General features: G+C 63.1%; 1 long non-coding RNA gene across 1 annotated transcript; it reads right to left on the bottom strand.

Moving 5' to 3' along the window:
* Nucleotides 1-1,521: 1,521 nt before the first annotated feature.
* LOC118501841 lies at nt 1,522-17,213 on the bottom strand. The gene is made up of 3 exons (XR_004904504.1): nt 17,200-17,213; nt 4,025-4,038; nt 1,522-1,537 (listed from the first exon to the last, which is right to left on the bottom strand). It is a non-coding gene; the product is annotated as an uncharacterized LOC118501841 (long non-coding RNA).
* Between the last annotated feature and the right edge of the window lie 804 nt (nt 17,214-18,017).

Below are 18,017 nucleotides of genomic sequence, written 5' to 3'. Positions count from 1 at the left end.
AGAGAGAGAGAGAAACATCAATGTGCGGCTGCTGGGGGCCGTGGCCTGCAACCCAGGCATGTGCCCTGACTGGGAATCGAACCTGCGATGCCTGGTTCACAGCCCGCACTTAGTCCACTGAGCTATGTCAGCCAGGGCAGAAGCAAAACCGTCTGTTTCTCACTGCAGGGCACGGGCGTCACAGGAACGGCAGAGCTGCTCGTCCACTCAGCTCTTTGCTGCACAGCCGTCGGGTCCCAGGGCAGAGGCGCTCCCGCGCCCACCTGCAACCTCCCACCTGAAACCGCCCACCTGCAACCGCAGGCCAGACAGAGAGACACCGGGAACTCAGAGGCCCCAGGAACCGTACCTGGGCCTGCCCCCTGTCCTGACGCTCAAACCCCACCAAATCGCTCCCTTTCCCCTCTGTGTGGTCCCCTCCACGGGCCCGCACACTCAGAAAACGGCCCCTTTCCCGCCCTCTGCGAGAGGCGTGGGGTAGAGGGACCAGGGGGTGCCCCTGGGGTGGCGAGCACACGCCAGTTCTTCCCAGAATCAAGTGCCGGCCAAGCCCAAGGGGCAAGGGAGCAGCGCCTCAGAGCTGAGCCAAAGCCCCTCCTTCCCCAAGCCCATGTCACGGGGGGGGGGGGGGGGGGGGTGTGTGACTGCGTGCCAGGGCGTGGGGCCGGCGGGACCTTACAGGCCCTGCCCAGGTCCCAGGGGCTCGCTGCCCGCCCCAGGGGCACCCGCCCGCCCGCACCCCACCCGGGGCTCTCCCTGAGTAATGCTGGCTGGTGCCTCTGCGAAGCTCCCTGGGTGACTCCCACCTCAGCCGAGCCTGACAGCTCCCCCTCGGAGGGGCTTCAAAGCACCAGAGTCACTGCCGGTGTGCGCACCCCGTGTGGGTGCCAAGGCCTTTCTGTGTGACTGTGCCACCGTCCTGCTCACACTGGCTCACGTTCACAACATCACACACACACACACACACACACACACACATCTCTCTGTCCACTCGCCCACAGCACGGAATAGGAGGACAGTAAGTATGACAAGCAAAGACAGAACTAACGGAGTGCTTAATACGCCCGCTAAGCCGTCTGCACAGGCCGCCCCACTCCACACCCACAACAATGCCCACGAGCTGGGTACGACTGCGGCCCCTCATTTCTGGGGGCCCAGCCAGGGCCACACTGAGGGGCGCCTGCAGATGTGGCCTCAGAACCCCACAGCATCGCTGGACCTGCGGGGCGTCTGACCCTGCCCCCCAGAAACCCAAGGAGTTTCTGCGATGCTTCAAACGCGCCCTCGAGGGCGTCCCTACCTGAGGAGGAGGGAGTGTGATGCAGGCTGACACTCACAGGCCGAGTGGGAAAAGGGTGCGCCGGGGTCTCGGGGCCAGGGAGAGGGGGCTCGGAGGACAGGCCGCCAGGGAAGCCTGGGGGGCAACGAGGGGCAGCGAGAGGCCGCAGACGCAGGAGAACCGGGCTGGAGAGCAGCGAGCGTCCCGGCACCCACCACCTCCCCCGCGGGGCCGGCCGAGCCTGTCCTCACCCCCCAGCTCCCTCCGGACCGGACGCCTCTCCCTGCACGCCCCAGTCCTCGCCAGTGCCCCCGGCACACCGGGCTTGGAGGACGTCGCCGCCGTAACAAGCCCGTTTCGGGCTCTTCCCGGGAAGCTGTGAGCGGACTCGGGCGACGGGCACAGACTCCTGGAAACTCGGCTCCCAGCGGGACGCACCGGTCGCGACCCCCTGGCAGGAACAAACTAGTGGGGAAAGGAAGTAAACACGTTTATGGGGGAAATAGATTTCTAAAAACCGAAAACAGAACGTGCTTTCTCCTCGGGTGTTCGCCGTCTCGGCAGAGGGGTCAGGCACGCGGGACCATTTTTTACCCACGACACACAAATCTCAATTCGTTAGGGTCTATTTGTGCGCCGACTGAAAACACTCGTTAACAAAACAGAATTTCCTGGCTTCCCGGATAAATACACCAGGAGAAACCGCGGAGTGATGTCAGGTTGCCAGGCAACCGCGGCCCCGTTCCCGGCCGTGATCAATCCGCTCATTCACCAGGCTGCCCGCCCGGGCGCTGGGGCGCTCCACCCGCTCCGCGTCTTGGGAAAATTACAGTGACTTTGGGCGACACAATAACACTCTTATTCTCAGAAGATAAACTTGGATGTTCTTTTCATCAGAGGGGCCCGTTAATTCATTATTCTCTCCACGGCGCTAATGAGAGAGCTATAATTAACTAACTACGCTGCGGCGACGCGGGCACAATGCACTGCCGGGATGAGTGGTGTTTAAGGTGTTAACCGGCCCACGGAACTAGGAGACACTGTCTCTCCTCCAGGGCGCAGCAGCATCTCTGGTTAAACTGAGAACCGGTTCCCCCGCCCCCCGAATGGGGGGAGGCACGAGACAGCCCAAACCCGAAAGCTTCGCCTTTAACAGCTGAGCGAATGCGCCCGCTCTCCCTCGCGGGGAGGGAGGCGCGCGGCGCTGGCGAATCGCGGGGGTCGTTCCTTTGAAAGGATGCTGAGCCGGGTGTTTTTCCAGGAACCAGAGGAAGGATCTGGTGCGGCCGCTCATTAGCTGGGTTAACTTGGCATATTGTATGTAAATCGCCGTGGTAATTGCATTCTCCTCAGACTGAACGGGTTCGCACGAAGCTGTAATCAAAACGCTGACAATGGAGAAGGCAGCGCGCCCCCAGCCCCCTCTGAGACAATAACGGGGAGGGCCCACGGGGTCGGTCACGGGGAGCACCGGCGGGAAGAGCCTTCCTTCGCGTGGGGCGGCCTGGGCCTCTGGTCTCACCCTGCCTGCCGGTGGCCCCCACCCCCGGGAGTCCACGGCTTTCTGCTGTCCCCCTGCACGTCCTTGGCCGCACCGGCTTCCCGTGTCATGGCTGCTCAGAGGTTGAGGGCAAACGCACAGCACGGAACGGCTCCATTTTCGTCTCCAAAACACATCCCCTGCCCCCCCAGCACTGCAGGTGGCCGAGAACCACAGGCCAGAATCATCCCAGCGCGTGACACGCGCTGCCAGTGCTCCTGGAAGACAACATGCAAATGCCGTGTGTGCGTCAGGCAAGCTGCCACACGGAGCCCTGCCGGTCCCTCTTCCAGGCGGCAGAGTCGCGGGGAAGGAGGGGCGTTGTCGCCGGGAAGCCGGGCTCAGCGGCAGACTCTGCGCCGGGAGCGGATGCCCACGGGGCTTGGCCAGGCGCGTCCCTTCCGGCCTGAGCCGGGGCCCCTCCCCTCTGCGCAGCGGCGACCCCCTGTAAGGCCGGCTGGGCCCCCAGACGGCCCTGGCCGGGTGGGGCTCTCACTCAGGTCTCCACAGAAGTAAATAAATCGGCCTCATCACTCCCACAGAGAGGCTGTGGGCCCAGCCGCCTCCCTCCGCCGCGGCTGGAGGGCATGAGCCGGGGAGCGGACCTTCCGTCCAGCAAACACTCTCCGAGGCCAGGTCGGCCTCGTGAGGCCGGGAGTTGATGGTGGAGACTCCGGTCCGGCTGGCCTTGCTTCAGACCTGGCGCCCGCCTGTATGTCGGCGATGGACCCTTTTCAAAGAAATCACCTTAAAGCCAGGTCGTTGGACACTGATGTCCTGCGAGACATCCGACTCGCAGCTCCGTCCACGGCGGTAGCCGCCCGGCGAGCTGCAGCCCTGCACAGCCTGGAGGTGGCCACAAACATCCTTTCCTGAGAGGGGGACCCCTGGGTCCCAGACGGAGAGGGGGGCAGCCCACGCGTTGGTCGCCGGAGTCCTGTGCCTGTGCTGTGCAGTGGGCAGAACATGCCGGAAAGTGACTTCTAAGGGACTGCCTGCCACACCCGCCCACAAACGACCCTCCTCTCCACGGAGCCCCCGCGGGTGCTCGGAGCTCATGTGCCTCTGTCACTGGAGGCACAGCCACCGTGGTACTTGTGGCCACAACACAGGCGCTGGGTGACATGCCAGCCCCAGAACCATGTCGGGTCACGAAGGCCACAGGCACTGGGTGACACGCCAGCCCCAGAACCATGTCGGGTCACGAAGGCCACAGGCGCTGCATCACAGGGACAGGAACCAGGACAAACCCAGCGGCAACCACAGAAGCGACAGAGGAAACTCGAATCCTCACGCACAAAGCCCGGCATCGACATTTGTTCTCTTGTCACTAAGTTTCCCCAAATAGCTTTCTTTTTAAAAAATTATTGGTTTTTTTGAGAGAGAGAAACATTGATTTGTTCTTCCACTGATTCATGCGCTCATTGGTTGCTCCCTGTATGCGCCCTGACTGGGGATAGAACCCGCAACCTTGGCGTGTCAGGAGGACACTGCAACCAGCAGGGCACCCAGCCAGGCCCCAGGGGCCTCGTGGCCCACACACCGACCCGCAGTGGGTCGGTTTGTCCCCGCAGCAGCAGCCCAGGCTGGGAGGAGGTGGCCTGCGCAGCACCGCTAATAATACTCACTGGTATCCGAGAGGATTAGAGAGCAGAGTGGTTTGGTTGCAATACCCGCGCAGAGAAAGGACACACTGTATCTCATTGAACTGAAAAATAACCAATAATAACAGTAACGGGGCCCACACCCATAACCAACTTTACTACGCGGCAGACAACCAGGTTGGACCGTCTCCTTGGAGGACTTCATTCCAGTCCTGCGACCGCCCCTCAGGAAGGCACCGACATTACCCCTGTTACTGACAAGGGGAAACTGAGGCACGGGGTCACGAGGTCGCTCCTGCCAAACCACACATCGCAGGCGGTGGCGCTGGAACCAGAACCCACGCCGGGACTCGGCCTGGCACCCACCCAGGTGGCTCCCGAGTTGGCCACTCCGCGCGCACGCGCACCGCCACCCGGCGCCCCGGGTCCTGGAGCGGGCGACTGCGCACGCGCGTGCCAGCGGTCCCCGCCGGTTCTGCCGGCTCCTCCGCCGCTCCCCGGGCGGGCGGGGCGGGACGCGGAGCCCGGGCTGGGTGCAGGTCCGCCGCCCAGCGCTGCTGGGCTTGCCTGCCCTGTGCCGCCACCGCCCCCACCCTTCCCCGCCCACAGCGCGCGGCCCGACCCCCACCCACCGCGGGCCCCCACCCACCGCGCGGGGCCCGGGGCGGCTACCTGGACCCCGCGCGCCTGCCCGCGGCGTCCTCAGGAGTCTCGGCCCCGGACCGAGCGGGGCTGCGGGGCTGCGGGGCTGCGCGGCGGGCGGCCTCCCGCTCCAATCCCCGCTCTCTGAATTAATCACTGAGCCCGCACCCGCCCCCGCGCTCGGGAAAAGGGGGGGAAGGAAAGGCGGGAGGAGGAGGGAGACAGGGCCGCGGGAGGGGCACCCAGAGGAGGGGGCGCGCGTGACCGGCATCTCCAGCTCCCCGGGTCGGTCCCGGGAGCCATAGCAACCACCGTCTCCAACCCTCCTCCCCTCGGGGCTCCCGACTGCCCCCGCACCCGGTTTCTCCCCACCCCGCGGTCCAGAGTACCCCCCCTCAAGCTGGCAGCGTGTGCGGAACCCCACGGGGACCTGGATTCCTGTCCCGAGTGGGAGGAATACGAGGGCTGGGGGGCTGCGCCCCGCGAACCCAGAGGCGGTCGGGACGGGGAGGGGTGAGGCGGGTCCCAGACTGATGCAAACCCAGAGGGACCTCGGGCCCCCGAGACAGGGCTCGACTTTCGGGGGAGGGGGGCTCCGGGACCCTCCGGGAGGGTGGGGGCTCCCCGAGGGTCACCCGGACCGTGGCCGGGCGGGGAAAGTGGGAGCTGGGAGGACTCAGGGACCCGGCGCCTCCCCCGACGGATCTAGCTGTCCGGATGCACCCTCAGCCCCGGGGGCTTGGCTGGGAAGCGGTGTCCCTCCCGGGAGGGACTGAGGGTCCTAGGGTTACAATGAGCCCCCGTCGCGCACCCTCTGCTGCCACAGAGAGGTGACCCCCCACCCCCGCCCTGGAACCAACCCTGAGCCCTCCCTGCGTCCCACCCAGAGTTGGCCGGCGAGCTGGGCGACCCCGGGCGCGGCAGACACCTGCCGACCGCCTCACCTCGGACCCACCTGCGTCGCCTGTGGCACCGGCTCCGCTGGGCCCTTCTCCGGGGGTCCGGCTGGGAGCGGGAGAGGACGCGCTGGCCCCGGTCCCGGCGCGCGAACCCCGAGTCCCCGGCAGCGCGGGCTGTGGCCGCGGGCGCGGAACCTGCTCGGGCTCGCTCGGCTCCACGCCCTCCCGCGCCGGCTGCTCGCGCCGCCGCTGCGCCGGCGTCTGCGCTGCCGCCTCCCTTCGCTCCCCCCCGCGGGACGGGGGCGGTCACGGCTCGGCTGCCACGGAGAGCAAACTTTGACCGTCCCTGTCACGTCCGCGGCCGGAGGAGGTGGGCTCCCGGCCGCTCGGAGCGCGGAGGCGCGTTTGCGCGGAGCCCCTCCCGCCGGGCGGTTCGGCTCGGCGCCGCGGATCCCGGACGCGCGGGCCAAGCCGGTCGCGCCGCCGCTCGCCGGAGGGCGTGGTGCCGCCGGCCCCGCGGCGGATTCCTTTGCTCCCCTCCTCGCGCAGAGGCGGAGGCGCCGTGGGGCTCCCGCGTAATTACGAGAGGCTGCCTACCTCCGCGGGCTGCCGAGTTATTCCTTGCGTACATTCAGGCACCTACACTGTTACCATAAAAAAATTTTTTTGTCCGGATACTTAACGGTCTGTAATTTCACCATGGTGTCCCCTGACGCTGTTGAATTCTGTTAATTCACTGTTTGGGGCCTGAGGCCCCTCACGCCCGTTCCCAAAGCAAAGGCCATGCCCCCTGTCTCCTCAGGGCCACCCAGAAATGCACATTTTATTTCAGGGCCCCAAAACCGTTTTTGGAAAAGCGACTGTCTTTTGCTGTGTACGTGACTTACATACCCCTTTCATTTTTTTGTCACTGTGATCAGATTTTCCAAGTTTTCCACACAATACTGCCTTACGAAACCACGCTGCCAGGCCCCTTTTGGAGGTGAGAGAGCACAGAGGGGAGTCCCCCTCCAGCAGGGCAGTGAAGAGGAGGAGGAGGGCCTGGGGTCTGGCCTCGCCCCCACCCGGGGGCCCCCCGGCGGGGGCTCCGGTGTCTGCTTCAGGAGCAGCTAAGTACAGTTTCTGAGAAGGAATGGATGGGCTTGTAAGTCTTCCTAATGGCTACCCTCGCAGCCCGGGTTCCTGTGGGGGCCCACTTCTCCCCGCCACTGCGGGGCAGACCCCGGACACCGGGGAGGGCAGGGGCAAGGCCCTGCCTCTGAACAGCCCCCAGGCAGCACCACTGCCCACCCCCCACTCCTCCGCTGAACTAGGAACCGAGGTGGGGTCCCCAGTGACGTCCCAACAGGGAAACGGGGTCTGTAGGAGAACATGTCCGGGGCCAGGCAGGCACGGAGCCCGTGGGTCCCGGGAGCTTCCCTCCATGGACTGCTCTCGGCCGTGCCGTCTCCTCTCTCTGTGGTCTGTTCGCTTCGCTCGCTAACGAGACATGTTTACTGAGCACCTACTGTGCAGCAGCCACTGTCCCAGGTGTTGGGTCCAGCAGAACGCCCTGCAGACTAGGCCAGTGGCTCCTGGTTAAACGAAATGTCCAACGTGCACTGCAGACGGCAAGGCGTCACACCTGCAGCGTGAGGACGATGAAGCATCAGCTCTTCTCCACGGAGCCTCTGACCCCGCGTGGTGGGCAGGGGCGGGGGCAGCGACAGCCCAGCGGTGAGCCCGTGGCGGCCCAGGGTCTTGGGGGGCCGCTCCCCACACACCCAGCCCCGCTAGGAAACCGGAACGACGGGGGCGGGGCAGGGAGACAGAGACGGTGAGTAAGGGAAAAGGAGGGAGGGAGGGAGGGAGGGAGAGTGGGAGGGAGATGAATCTGTACCCGAGAACGGAAAACAGTGTTTGAGAGAAAGATGGAAAGCACTTCAGCCAAGGAAAGGATGTCATTTTAAAGGAATGCAAATGGAGGCGGATGGCTCCCATTTCCACGTCCAAAACACGCCGCCTCCTAGCCGTTGCCTCCAAGGACAGGTTTGCACTTCTAATTACCAGGGGCAGTCAGCTGGAGGGGACGTGCAGGCAGTGCCTGAGGCTGGGGCTGCTGGGACCCCCCACCCCGGGTGCGCCACCCCCTCCCACCCTGTGTTCAGGCCATCCCCTCTCTACCAGGACCCTGGGCACCGCAGAGTCCGGAGTCCTATGTGGCCTGCGGGAGTGGGGTTGTGTTTAGCTTTGAAACGTGCGGGTTGGTCTCTCCCAACTGAGGAAGGCCACGCACAGTAAAAATACGGCGTCCGGCCAGAAAAGGACGGCAGGAAGGGGCTCTTCCGAGCGCAGAAGCAGGAGCCGAGAGAGACAGGCGGGTCATCTGGAAAAACGAGCAGGCCGCCAGGCCCGGGGCCGTTTCCGGCTTTCCCTGCTGATTTATGGCCCGCCGGGGCCTGGACCGCGGCCGGTGTCCTTCCCAGAGCGAGGCCCTGGCAAGGCTGCCGGCAGCACGGCCCCGGAGCTGGCGACGTGGCATCGTTCCTGGAGAAACCGTGCAGCAGAAGAGCCGCAGTCTGGAAATGCCACTTCCGTCTAGCGGGTCCCACGCGCACGGCCCGACAGGGGTTTCGGGCCAGCTGGCGGCATCCCCGAGAGAGAGGGACGGGCTGGGCTGCCGAGGCAACCCGGGGAGCACAAAGCAGCCACCTGCGGCCGCCGCCCTCCCACGGCAACCGGGAGGCTCTCAGCAGCGGAGCTGAGCTGCCGGTCGGCACTCCTGTGACCGGCCCTTTCACACAGGAACAAAAGGGCGTGCGTTCCAACCAAAGGGCCGCGCTTCCGGGACAGATAAAGAGCCAGAAGCTTGTGTTTTGTGCCACGGATCATCCCTCCTGTGGGACGCGGCCTCGGCAGGCCGTGAAACCAGATGCTGTCACTGGATTTTATTTCAAGAAGCCAGGTGATGTTAGGGCCACTGATGTTAGGGCCACCGTCACGTGAGTGAGACTCTCAGAGCTAAGGTGATGCCGAGTGCTACCTGCTCTCTGCTTCAAGGCTTTCGTGGGCACTTCCTGAGCCCACGACCACCCACGTCTCGTGTGCACCTTCCAGTCTCGCCGGTGGCCAAGCGCGGCCCCAGGGCTAAAGGGATGGCGGGAGACACGCTGCTGGCAGCTCCCAGGGCACCCAGCTCCCCTCCCATGCGCCCGGCTGGCCATCGGCGGGGATGGGCGCCCGTGCTGAGGGTGAGGGAAGGCGCCCCTCCCCTGAGCTCCCTGGGGGGCTCTGCACCGGGGCCCCTTATTACTGGGAGCTGGGACTTCTCTCTGCTTTCAGCCAGTGTCTCTGGAACCTCTTTGTTACCCCTGCCCGGCCATTCCCCTAATTAACGCAATTATCGTCACTGTCAGCGGGACAGTTGAGAAGCGTCGACGAGAACAAGAGGGGAGGCCACTGTGGGCAGGTCTTGGGTTCTGGTTCGCCCAGCACCTCCCTGCATCCCTGCAGCTCAGCCCCTCCCCCTGGGACAACACGGCCTGCCTGTGTGGGGGGCCCTGCGGTGGGGGTTCCAGGACCTCCCATCAGCCCCTGGGGACGGCATGCGAGAAGACCAGCAGCACGTCCGTCCCCATCTGTGGTGCTGGGGGCCGGCGAGAGACCTGCCCCCGCGCAGGCTCCAGTGCTCAGGAAACACCACTGGGTGCCCAGCGGGCGGCACGCAGGACGGAGGGGCCGGCTGCTCCCACCTCCGTGGCGAGGGGACCTGAGTAAGGCCCCAACCGGCAGAGGAAAGGGAGGCCACAGGTGGCGCATCTCCTAGCGCCTCACAGACGCTGAAGCCCGTCCGTTGTCCATGGACAGCTGAGGCTGGACCGCACCGGGGCTCTGGAGCCGGGGCCTGAAGTGTGTGTCGCCTGGAAGAGTCTGACCGGCTGCCCGTGTCCTGTGACCGAGGTAGTCCTCACTCGGGACAGGTGCCTCCGGCAGCCTGCGCCGTCGGGGCAGGCAGTTCCTCTTAGGGCTGAGCTGGTGACATAAGCCTCCTTTCACGGGGTGACCCGTCCAGCTGTGGTGCCCCCCGCACTGTGTGCACGCAGCGGGGAAGGGCGAGGGGCCACCAGGGACGCCTGGTGCTGAGAGCACACAGAAACGGTCCCTGTGGAGGGGGTTTGCCCCCTGGGTCACACACTCTCCCTTCCACGTGGCATCGATGGAGGTGTGCGCAGGGGCCGCGGTTTTTAACGTGCTGACGTGACCATAAAGTCTTTGCGGGCATGTTTTTAGCATTTTTTCGTGAGAGCCGTGCTCCAGTCAGCCCTCTCTCCATGCAGTGCCTAGGGGCCGTAATTCTCGCCTTCCGCCGGCTTTTTTTCCAGGAAGATAGACCAACTGGCTGGCAGGCTCGCATTCACACCACGGGGTGCCAGTACGTGGCGTCTGCGCCAGCACGGGCCGTGGCTCGGCCACTCACAGACACCGTGTGGGGCTCATTTTCCGCCGGGAGTCACGGGGGACGGATGAACCTGTGTGTTCCTGTCGTTTCTCAGAACGTGGTCGCCGGACAGACCAGCCAGGTGGCCGGAGCCCCAGGCCCAGCGCCCGCCCACCGCCAGGGCTCTGACCTGCTGCTCGGCCAATAGCAAGCTTTGCTGCCCCCCCCACCACGCAGGGGCCCCGTCCTCCCCGCCCCATCTCCCCTGCCTCCCACCCACGTGGTTTTCGCCGGCGCACTCGGAACCCTGGAGGGCACCCTGGAGGGTGCACAGACCGGAGGGAGGGTCCCAGAACCCTGGTGTTGCCCACGACCTCGCTGCCTCCAAAGGGGCTCCCGTCCCTGCCCCTACGGCTCGGCCCGTCCACACCGACACACCAGGGAGACAAAACACGTGTGCGAGCTGAAACACGTGTGCGAGCTGAAACACGTGGGCGAGCGGTCCTGGTTTGCATGGAGAAGTCACCCCAAAACCTTTGTCACATTCCGTGTCTCGACTATGCTCAAAGAGGAAGTCTGACGACGAAAGCCCGCCACGTGCCCGGGTCCCTGAAACCCCACGACCCGCCCCCAGGAAGACACGCGGCGGCGGCAGGACCTGCTGGACACAGACGGTGATAAACGGGCAGAGCAGAAATCACATTAAACAACGCGGTACTATTGTTGCTGATGGAAAGGAAACAAACAAACAAAAGACAAAGCCCAAATATAACTGCATTACCCAGCCTTAAGATGGGTGCCGTTTTAGATACGATAATTCATTCATGTCAGCATTTTAGGGAAAATAATTTTTTAAATTTTAATTGTTGTTGGAGTGCAATTTTCTATCTTTTACTCCCATCCCAGCCCACCCACCCAGCCCTCCCCTCCTCCCTCCCATTTCCACGCCCCCTAGTTTTTGTCCGTGTGTCCTTTAAATTTGTTCCTGCAAACCCTTCCCGTTGTCCCCTGAAATTCCCTCCCCTCTCCCCTGTGGTCACTGTCAGCCTGTCCTCTATTTCAGTGTCTTCGGTTACATTTTGCTTGTTTCTTTGTTTTGTTGTTTAGGCTCCTGTTAAAGGTGAGATCATGTGGTGTTTGTCTTTATGTTAAAAAGATGAACTACACTCGATAGGTCTGAAGATGCCAGCGAGTAGGAGCCCAGGCACCCGCTTCCTGGGCTCGAGGGAAACGGCCTCAGGTGCAGAGCACCCTGTCCGGCCGTAGACGCACGGGCATTCACTGGCAAAAATAGTAATCAGTACGTAAGGACGTAATCGCCAAGTCGAATTATTTGACGTTGTTGCTATCTGTAGGCCGTTTCTAATATGCAAAAATGGCAATTTCACGTTGTTCAACCTAATGAATTATTCTTAACCTTGCTTACGATGAAAGTCTAAAGTTATACTTTTAAATATGTGTCATGTAATAAATTTTTTCTATGGCAAAGCCGTGGATTTCTGGTACTTGCTTCTCTCAGGACCTACCTTCCTGCAGATCAGAACTCTAAGGTGTAGACAGAATGTGATGCAGAGCCCCCGGAAGCACTGGGAAGCGACCCAGAGCAGGCGCCTGGCAGCAGGGACTGGCACGGGGTGGGGGCCCTCCTGTGCTGCAGCTTCGGCCTGGGGGGCAGACCCGGCGTGTCCACGCCGAGGGGTAAGACCAGGAAGGAAGGAAGGCGTGCCGGCCCCCCGGCTTGAAGAAGCAGAGCCCAGAGTCTCTGTAGCCAGACGGGCTGGGAATGAGGGGAGCTCCCAGGGAGGGGACGGGCAAAGGAGACGGGATGCCCACGCCCGGCGTCCGCGCTGCCCAGCCCCTGGGCCTCCCGGGAAACCGCGTCCGCGGGACCGTCCCCAAGCAGCTCTGCGGGGGCCGAAGGAACGGAGCTGAGATTCCAGCGTCCACTCACAGACAGGAGGCGTCCGATCAGCTCCACCCGGAGGAGGCAACAGAACCCAGGGTCCCTGCGATGCCCAGAACACGACCCCGAACACCTCCGAGCACGAGGGGCAGCGTGCTCGGGCCCCGGAGAGACGGCCGCGGGCACCGCCTCAGAGGGCGCGGGGCCGGGAGCACAGTCACCACGACGCGCAAGGAGATAAAAGAGGAGATTCTCCGAAGGCACGTAAAACGAGGAAACCCAGACAGAGAAGTAGAACCTCTGTAAAAGGAACCAAATAACTGAAAGGATAATCTGGATTTGAACATCGTGTCTGAAATAAAAACATATCAGTTATCTTCACGGCAGTTTGGTGGTGACAGAACTGTGTCCCCGCCCGAAAGAGAGGGAACAGGCTGGGGACAGAACACCGAGTACCACCTGCAAACACTCGGCCTGTGCGTGTGATTGGAGGCCCGGAGGGAGAGGGACAGAGACGGGGTGCAGGAACTACCCTGGGAGAGACAACGGCGGGACATTTACCGAACGTGGTGAAGTCCAGACACGCGGAGGTTCGGGGGCCTGCACGAACTCCAGCAGCCGAGACGGACAGAAAGCTCCGCCTGGGAACAGAGCCATCAGGCTGCTGGACGCCGGGAAAAGAAACCCTCGGAAGGAGGCGGAGGGAAACAGCCCGTGACAGTCAGACTGACAGGAAGTGCGAAGCGCTGGGGCAGGCACAAGGGGGAGACACCAGCCGAGAGCTCCGGGTCCAGGGGGAACGTTCTCCGGGTCCAAGCGCGAGCACGGAGCTTCAGATGCGAGGAAAACGGGGTCGCTGCTCAGAGCTGCCCCGTGAGATCCGCTGAGAGGGGTCCTTCCGCCTGAAGGAAAGGGGTGCCCGGTGAGACGCAGATCTTCAGAATGGGGTAAAAAGCCCTGAAAGTGGTAAATATAAGATATTTTAAAAACGGTAGGTAAGCCCTGGCTGGCGTAGCTCAGTGGATTGAGCCCAGGCTGCGAATCAGTGTCCCAGGTTCGATTCCCAGTCAGGGTACATTCCTGGGTTGCAGGCCATGGCCCCCAAAAACCGCACATTGATGTTTCTCTCTCTCTCTATCTCCCTCCCTTCCCTCTCTAGAAATAAATAAATAAAATCTAAAAAAATAAGTAATACATACAATCTTTTAAAAATGGTAAATAGAAGAAACTATTTTTCTTCCAATTTACTTCAAGCAGATGTGACTGTTGCAACCGAGGAGACCAGACCTGGCTTCCGTTGACACCGACAGCTCCCCTAACTCAGGAGAAAATGCAGGTTGTCACACGTGCACGAAATACCATTTTATGTGTGAAGATGTGTTTTGATACTCTGTATTTCCTGGGCAAAAAAATACAGCATCCCTCATAACGTGGGTTCCATGCCCTGTATTTTTATCGCTAGCATGACCACAGGGGCCCACGGGGACTCTGCAGCAAGATCGCGCCAATTAGACAAGGATGAGAATCCCCTTCCCGGGCCTAAATCTTACATCATTATCTCTCCAGGAGGGGATCATTAAATTATGACTGAGTCACGGGGCTCTCGCCTGACAGCCCTGCGGAGCGCTGGATCATTTGCATCTGAAAACCAAGTGGGATCAAGATGGCTCGCCCTCGGAAACGTAAAATACAAGAACCTAAAACCTGTCTGGGTGGGACGGCCTTGCTCCAGAGGCCGGGAAGGGCTCTCTGCCCAGCACGCTGCGTTTCCACGGCCGTGTCTTCTCTCTGGGAGCAGCTGGGGCCGGCTCGCTGGCAAACACCTTCCGCACCAGGTAATTAGCAGTCACTCCCGAACACCACACCTGTCTCCTTCGCTTCGCCCCAGTGGAACACACATTTGGGGGGAGGGGTGTGGCCCCTCCCGGGTCCCAGAGCCCACGCCGGCGGCTCTCCGCGGCCAGACACCGCGCTCTGGACCCTCACAGGCCTCTCTGGGGCGCTCCCCCCATCCCCTGATGCCGCTCCACCCCTGGTCTTCACGCAGCGGCCGGCGGCAGCGGCCCCGAGCCGAAGGAGGATGGCCTTCCTCCTGTTTCCCAGCGACCTGATGAGCAGCCGTGGTGAACACGCAGCGCATGATGCATTTATTTCCGTGAGTTTCCAAGGCGCTGACCGGTGCCGGCGGTCTGGCCAAGAGGGAGGACGAGATGGGTCAGTCACGTGTCTTTTATGTCCTGCACCTTTGAGAAATGAAGTCATTATTTGGAGGATGCTGGACTTTTTAACACCCCTAAGAAGACCACAACGACAACGTCCACGCAGGGGACACGGCTTCCCAGGAAGGCCACGCAAGCCGAGGCAGATGTGGTTTCCGTGAACTGGCGAGGTCCAGCGGCCGGGCTCCAAGTTTAACCGGCACACCCATCACAAACGCCGGGAGACGGCACCCAGCTGACATGCTGGCCAGGACGTCTCAGGGGTGGGACAGGCCGCGTCTGAAAACCCTAGCATGCCCCTGGAGCCACTGACGCTGTGAGACTCAGCCGACACGTGTAGCGGGGATCCACCACAAAGCCTGACTGCCGAATTCTTACCGAGATGATTTGACCGTCCAATCCCGGTGCCGGGCTTTGAAGGTGGCACTCCATGGCCACAGCCAGGCGTCGGCTGCATGCTGGACAGAGGACACACCTCCGTCCCCAGAGCAGGGACGGGAAGGCGCCGCCAGGCCAGCCTCCGACCGCCACGCAGAACCTCTTCCAGCCACAGCTGGACGCCAGGCACGGGGCAGAGCCACGGGAACCCGGCCCCAGGGACGGACTGTTTGCCGAAGGGGCAGAGGAGGTTCCCTGTAAAAGGCTGGGGGCGCCCCATGGGTTGTCCTGGGCTATGCTTCTGCCGTAATAAGCTCCAGCCCTGGGACCTGCAAAGCTTTCTCTCCCCTGCAGTGGCAGACTCGGGAGCAGCGGCCCCTGGTCAGGGTCGTCTCAAAGCGGGAAAACGGAGCCTGTTCTCCCACGGGGAGCCTGTTCTGTCTGTGGCCTCGGCAAGCAAGTCAGCCCCTCGGGACTGTGACCAGCGGTCCCCCCGCTGTGGAGAGCCCCTCTCCCCAACTCTGCTCCGACCACTGCAGCAGGTGCAACCCTGGGCATCCGGGGAAGGGGGTGACGGGAGGCTGACCTCCACCCAGTTAAGGGACGCGGAGAGGGTCGTGGATGGAGGGGCGGGGACCGTGTGTGTTCAAGCAACAGCAGGCCGAGGACCAGCGCGAGGAGCGTGGGGGCCCCGAACAAGCGGAAGCGGCGGGAGACAGGAGGCGAGCAGGACGTGAGTTCCGGGTGCGCACTGGAAACGCTTCGCTGGAAAACAGCGCTCCCCATGCCCCTCCCTCACACTTCGTGGGCCGTGAGCATCCCCAGACGGAAAGGACGCGGCATCCTGGCGTCAGTATGGGGAAGCGGGCCTAGAGGTGAGACCGTGCGCGGTTTGAAAGCTGCCACGGGAAAAACACCCGCACACACACGCACGCCGGACAGCGGGCGCACTGGGTGCAGCCCCGACTCGGGGTCCCCGATGACTCTGCCCCCAGAGGTGGGGGCGGGGCTGCGGCTTCCTCAGGTGTCCGGGGCGGTCTGTGCTAGCATCACCAAGATAGACACACGCGATGGTGTTCCACGTTTCCACATGCGACAACGTGGGCTATTGTTTCCATGTCTCCCTGGGAGCGCCTCCCAGGCCCTGCGAGCCACGGCTCAGGAGACTCTGCTGACACGGCTGTCCGTCTGTCCCGGGATGAGGGGCCTGTCTGCCACAGCACGTGGTGTGCGGGGCGTGTCTCCTGGCTCCAGAACAACCCATGTTGTCTCACGGGGAAACACGGAAAACCGTGGCGTGTGTCTATCTTGGTGATTCTAGCACAGGCCGCCCCACACACCTGAGGAAGCCGCAGCCCCGCCCCCACCTCTGGTTGCAGAGTCACCGGGGACCCTGAGTCCCAGCTGGGGACACTTCCAGGGTGAGGTCCTGTCACCTCCCCTGTGGCCCCGGTAACAGGGCTGCCTGCGGCACCCTCGGGGGACGGACAGAGGGGAATGCCCCACCATGAGCGGGGCGCCCACTGCCCCTCGGGCCAGTGCCAGGGCTCCAAGGACCAAGGGGCTTCCCTGGGACAGGGCCCCTCAGCCAGGTGAGCTGCACCGGCTGCAGCGGACCCGTCCTCCCCCGAGATCAAAGCCCATCATCACAGACAGCCTTCCCTCGAGGTCTGCAAAGAACAGGGGCTCACGCCGTCGCCGGGCAAGCTGTCCGGAGGGGTCAGCCGTCGTGAGCGGTTCCTCGGCCTGTGGCCCGGAGCACTCGGTGAACCAGCCAGGCCCCCAGCGGGGACTCAGCGGCACAGGAGCCGAGTTCTCGGTCTGCCTGGGCCTGCAGCTCGGGGCCCGGACCAGCAGGCTCTGCACTGCAGTGGGACGGCGGTGGGTGCGGGCGGCTTGCCCGAGACCCGCAGGCTCCCTCCCCGTCTTCTAACAGAGCGCCACGTGGGCTTGCAGCCCCAAATTAGCTCTGATTTAATGGCACAGGATGTAACCACGGGATAAATGACAAGATGAATACATCTTCATGAGACGAATTCAGCTAGAAAGTGCCAACTCATTCACTTCACTTCGACGGAGGGTCCAGGGTTTGCGGGATACTGTGCAGCAGAAATAAGACCCGGCACGAGGCACCCTTCGCCTGCACCCCGGGTGGAGAAACGCAACATGCACATGAGAGGGAGGACGCAGCCGGGCTGAGCAGCGCTCGGGCCGCACGTGCACCCCGTGCCGGGCACCCTAAGGCTCAGCGTTTTCCCAAGTCCCTCACCCCACCCGGCAGGCCCCGCTCGGGTCTCACGAGTCCCCGCACTGTGAACGGGAGGAAGGGCCCGTGTCTCGGCGTGTCCTTGGAGACCTCACCCACATACTCGGTCCTGCCAGCGCGACTGGCACATGCACCCAGGGGTGCGTGCGGGGCAGCAGGCAGGCTCCCAACAGGCTGCAGCTCGCCCTGTGGCCCCCGCCACCGCAGCCCCCGGTGACTCAGCTCTCGGCGTGCAGGGCCCTGGGAGAAGCCTCCCCCCAGGGTTTCCGCTGCTCACGGTAGCGAGGACGGAAGGGCTCAGGCTTGCTGAGGGCTGCACGCGTGTCTGAGCAGGGTGAGGCCTGGCGGTGCCCCCACCCTGTCCGGACTCGGGGAACACGTACCAGCGGGCTCTGGGGCGGCCCGCCTCACACGGGGGGAGTGTGTGAGTCCGCAGGGAGTGACCGACGGCCGCCTTCACACTGTGCCCCCCACACACACACACAGGGCCCACTCCTGCGCCACCTCACATTTGCCACGGGAGAGTGAGCTGGCCCAGAGTCACCTCTCCTCTCTGTCCCTACCCACCTGCGCACGTGGCCTGCCCCGGCCCACGGCCTCCCGGCCCACGGCCTGAACCTCAGGGAGTCGTGCCCCTGCAGCAAAGTGCTCACAGCGCCCTGTGACACCACTCCCTGAAACGTGGTTGCGGGATAATTATACCAGCAAGTTAGACGTTAAAATCACCGAAACTGTCCGAAGCACGTTTTCATCGGTTAACTAATTACCGGAAAATCACGAGGGCTCACCTCAGCGCCCTGCCTTCAGCTGTCTCCACGCCGGACGAAGCGAGGAGCTGGAGCGGCCGTCAAAATAACTCGGAGAAAATCG

This window comes from Phyllostomus discolor, chromosome 7, assembly GCF_004126475.2.
Source record: "Phyllostomus discolor isolate MPI-MPIP mPhyDis1 chromosome 7, mPhyDis1.pri.v3, whole genome shotgun sequence".
Lineage (NCBI taxonomy): Eukaryota > Metazoa > Chordata > Mammalia > Chiroptera > Phyllostomidae > Phyllostomus > Phyllostomus discolor.
This window is presented reverse-complemented; position numbering and strand designations above follow the sequence as displayed.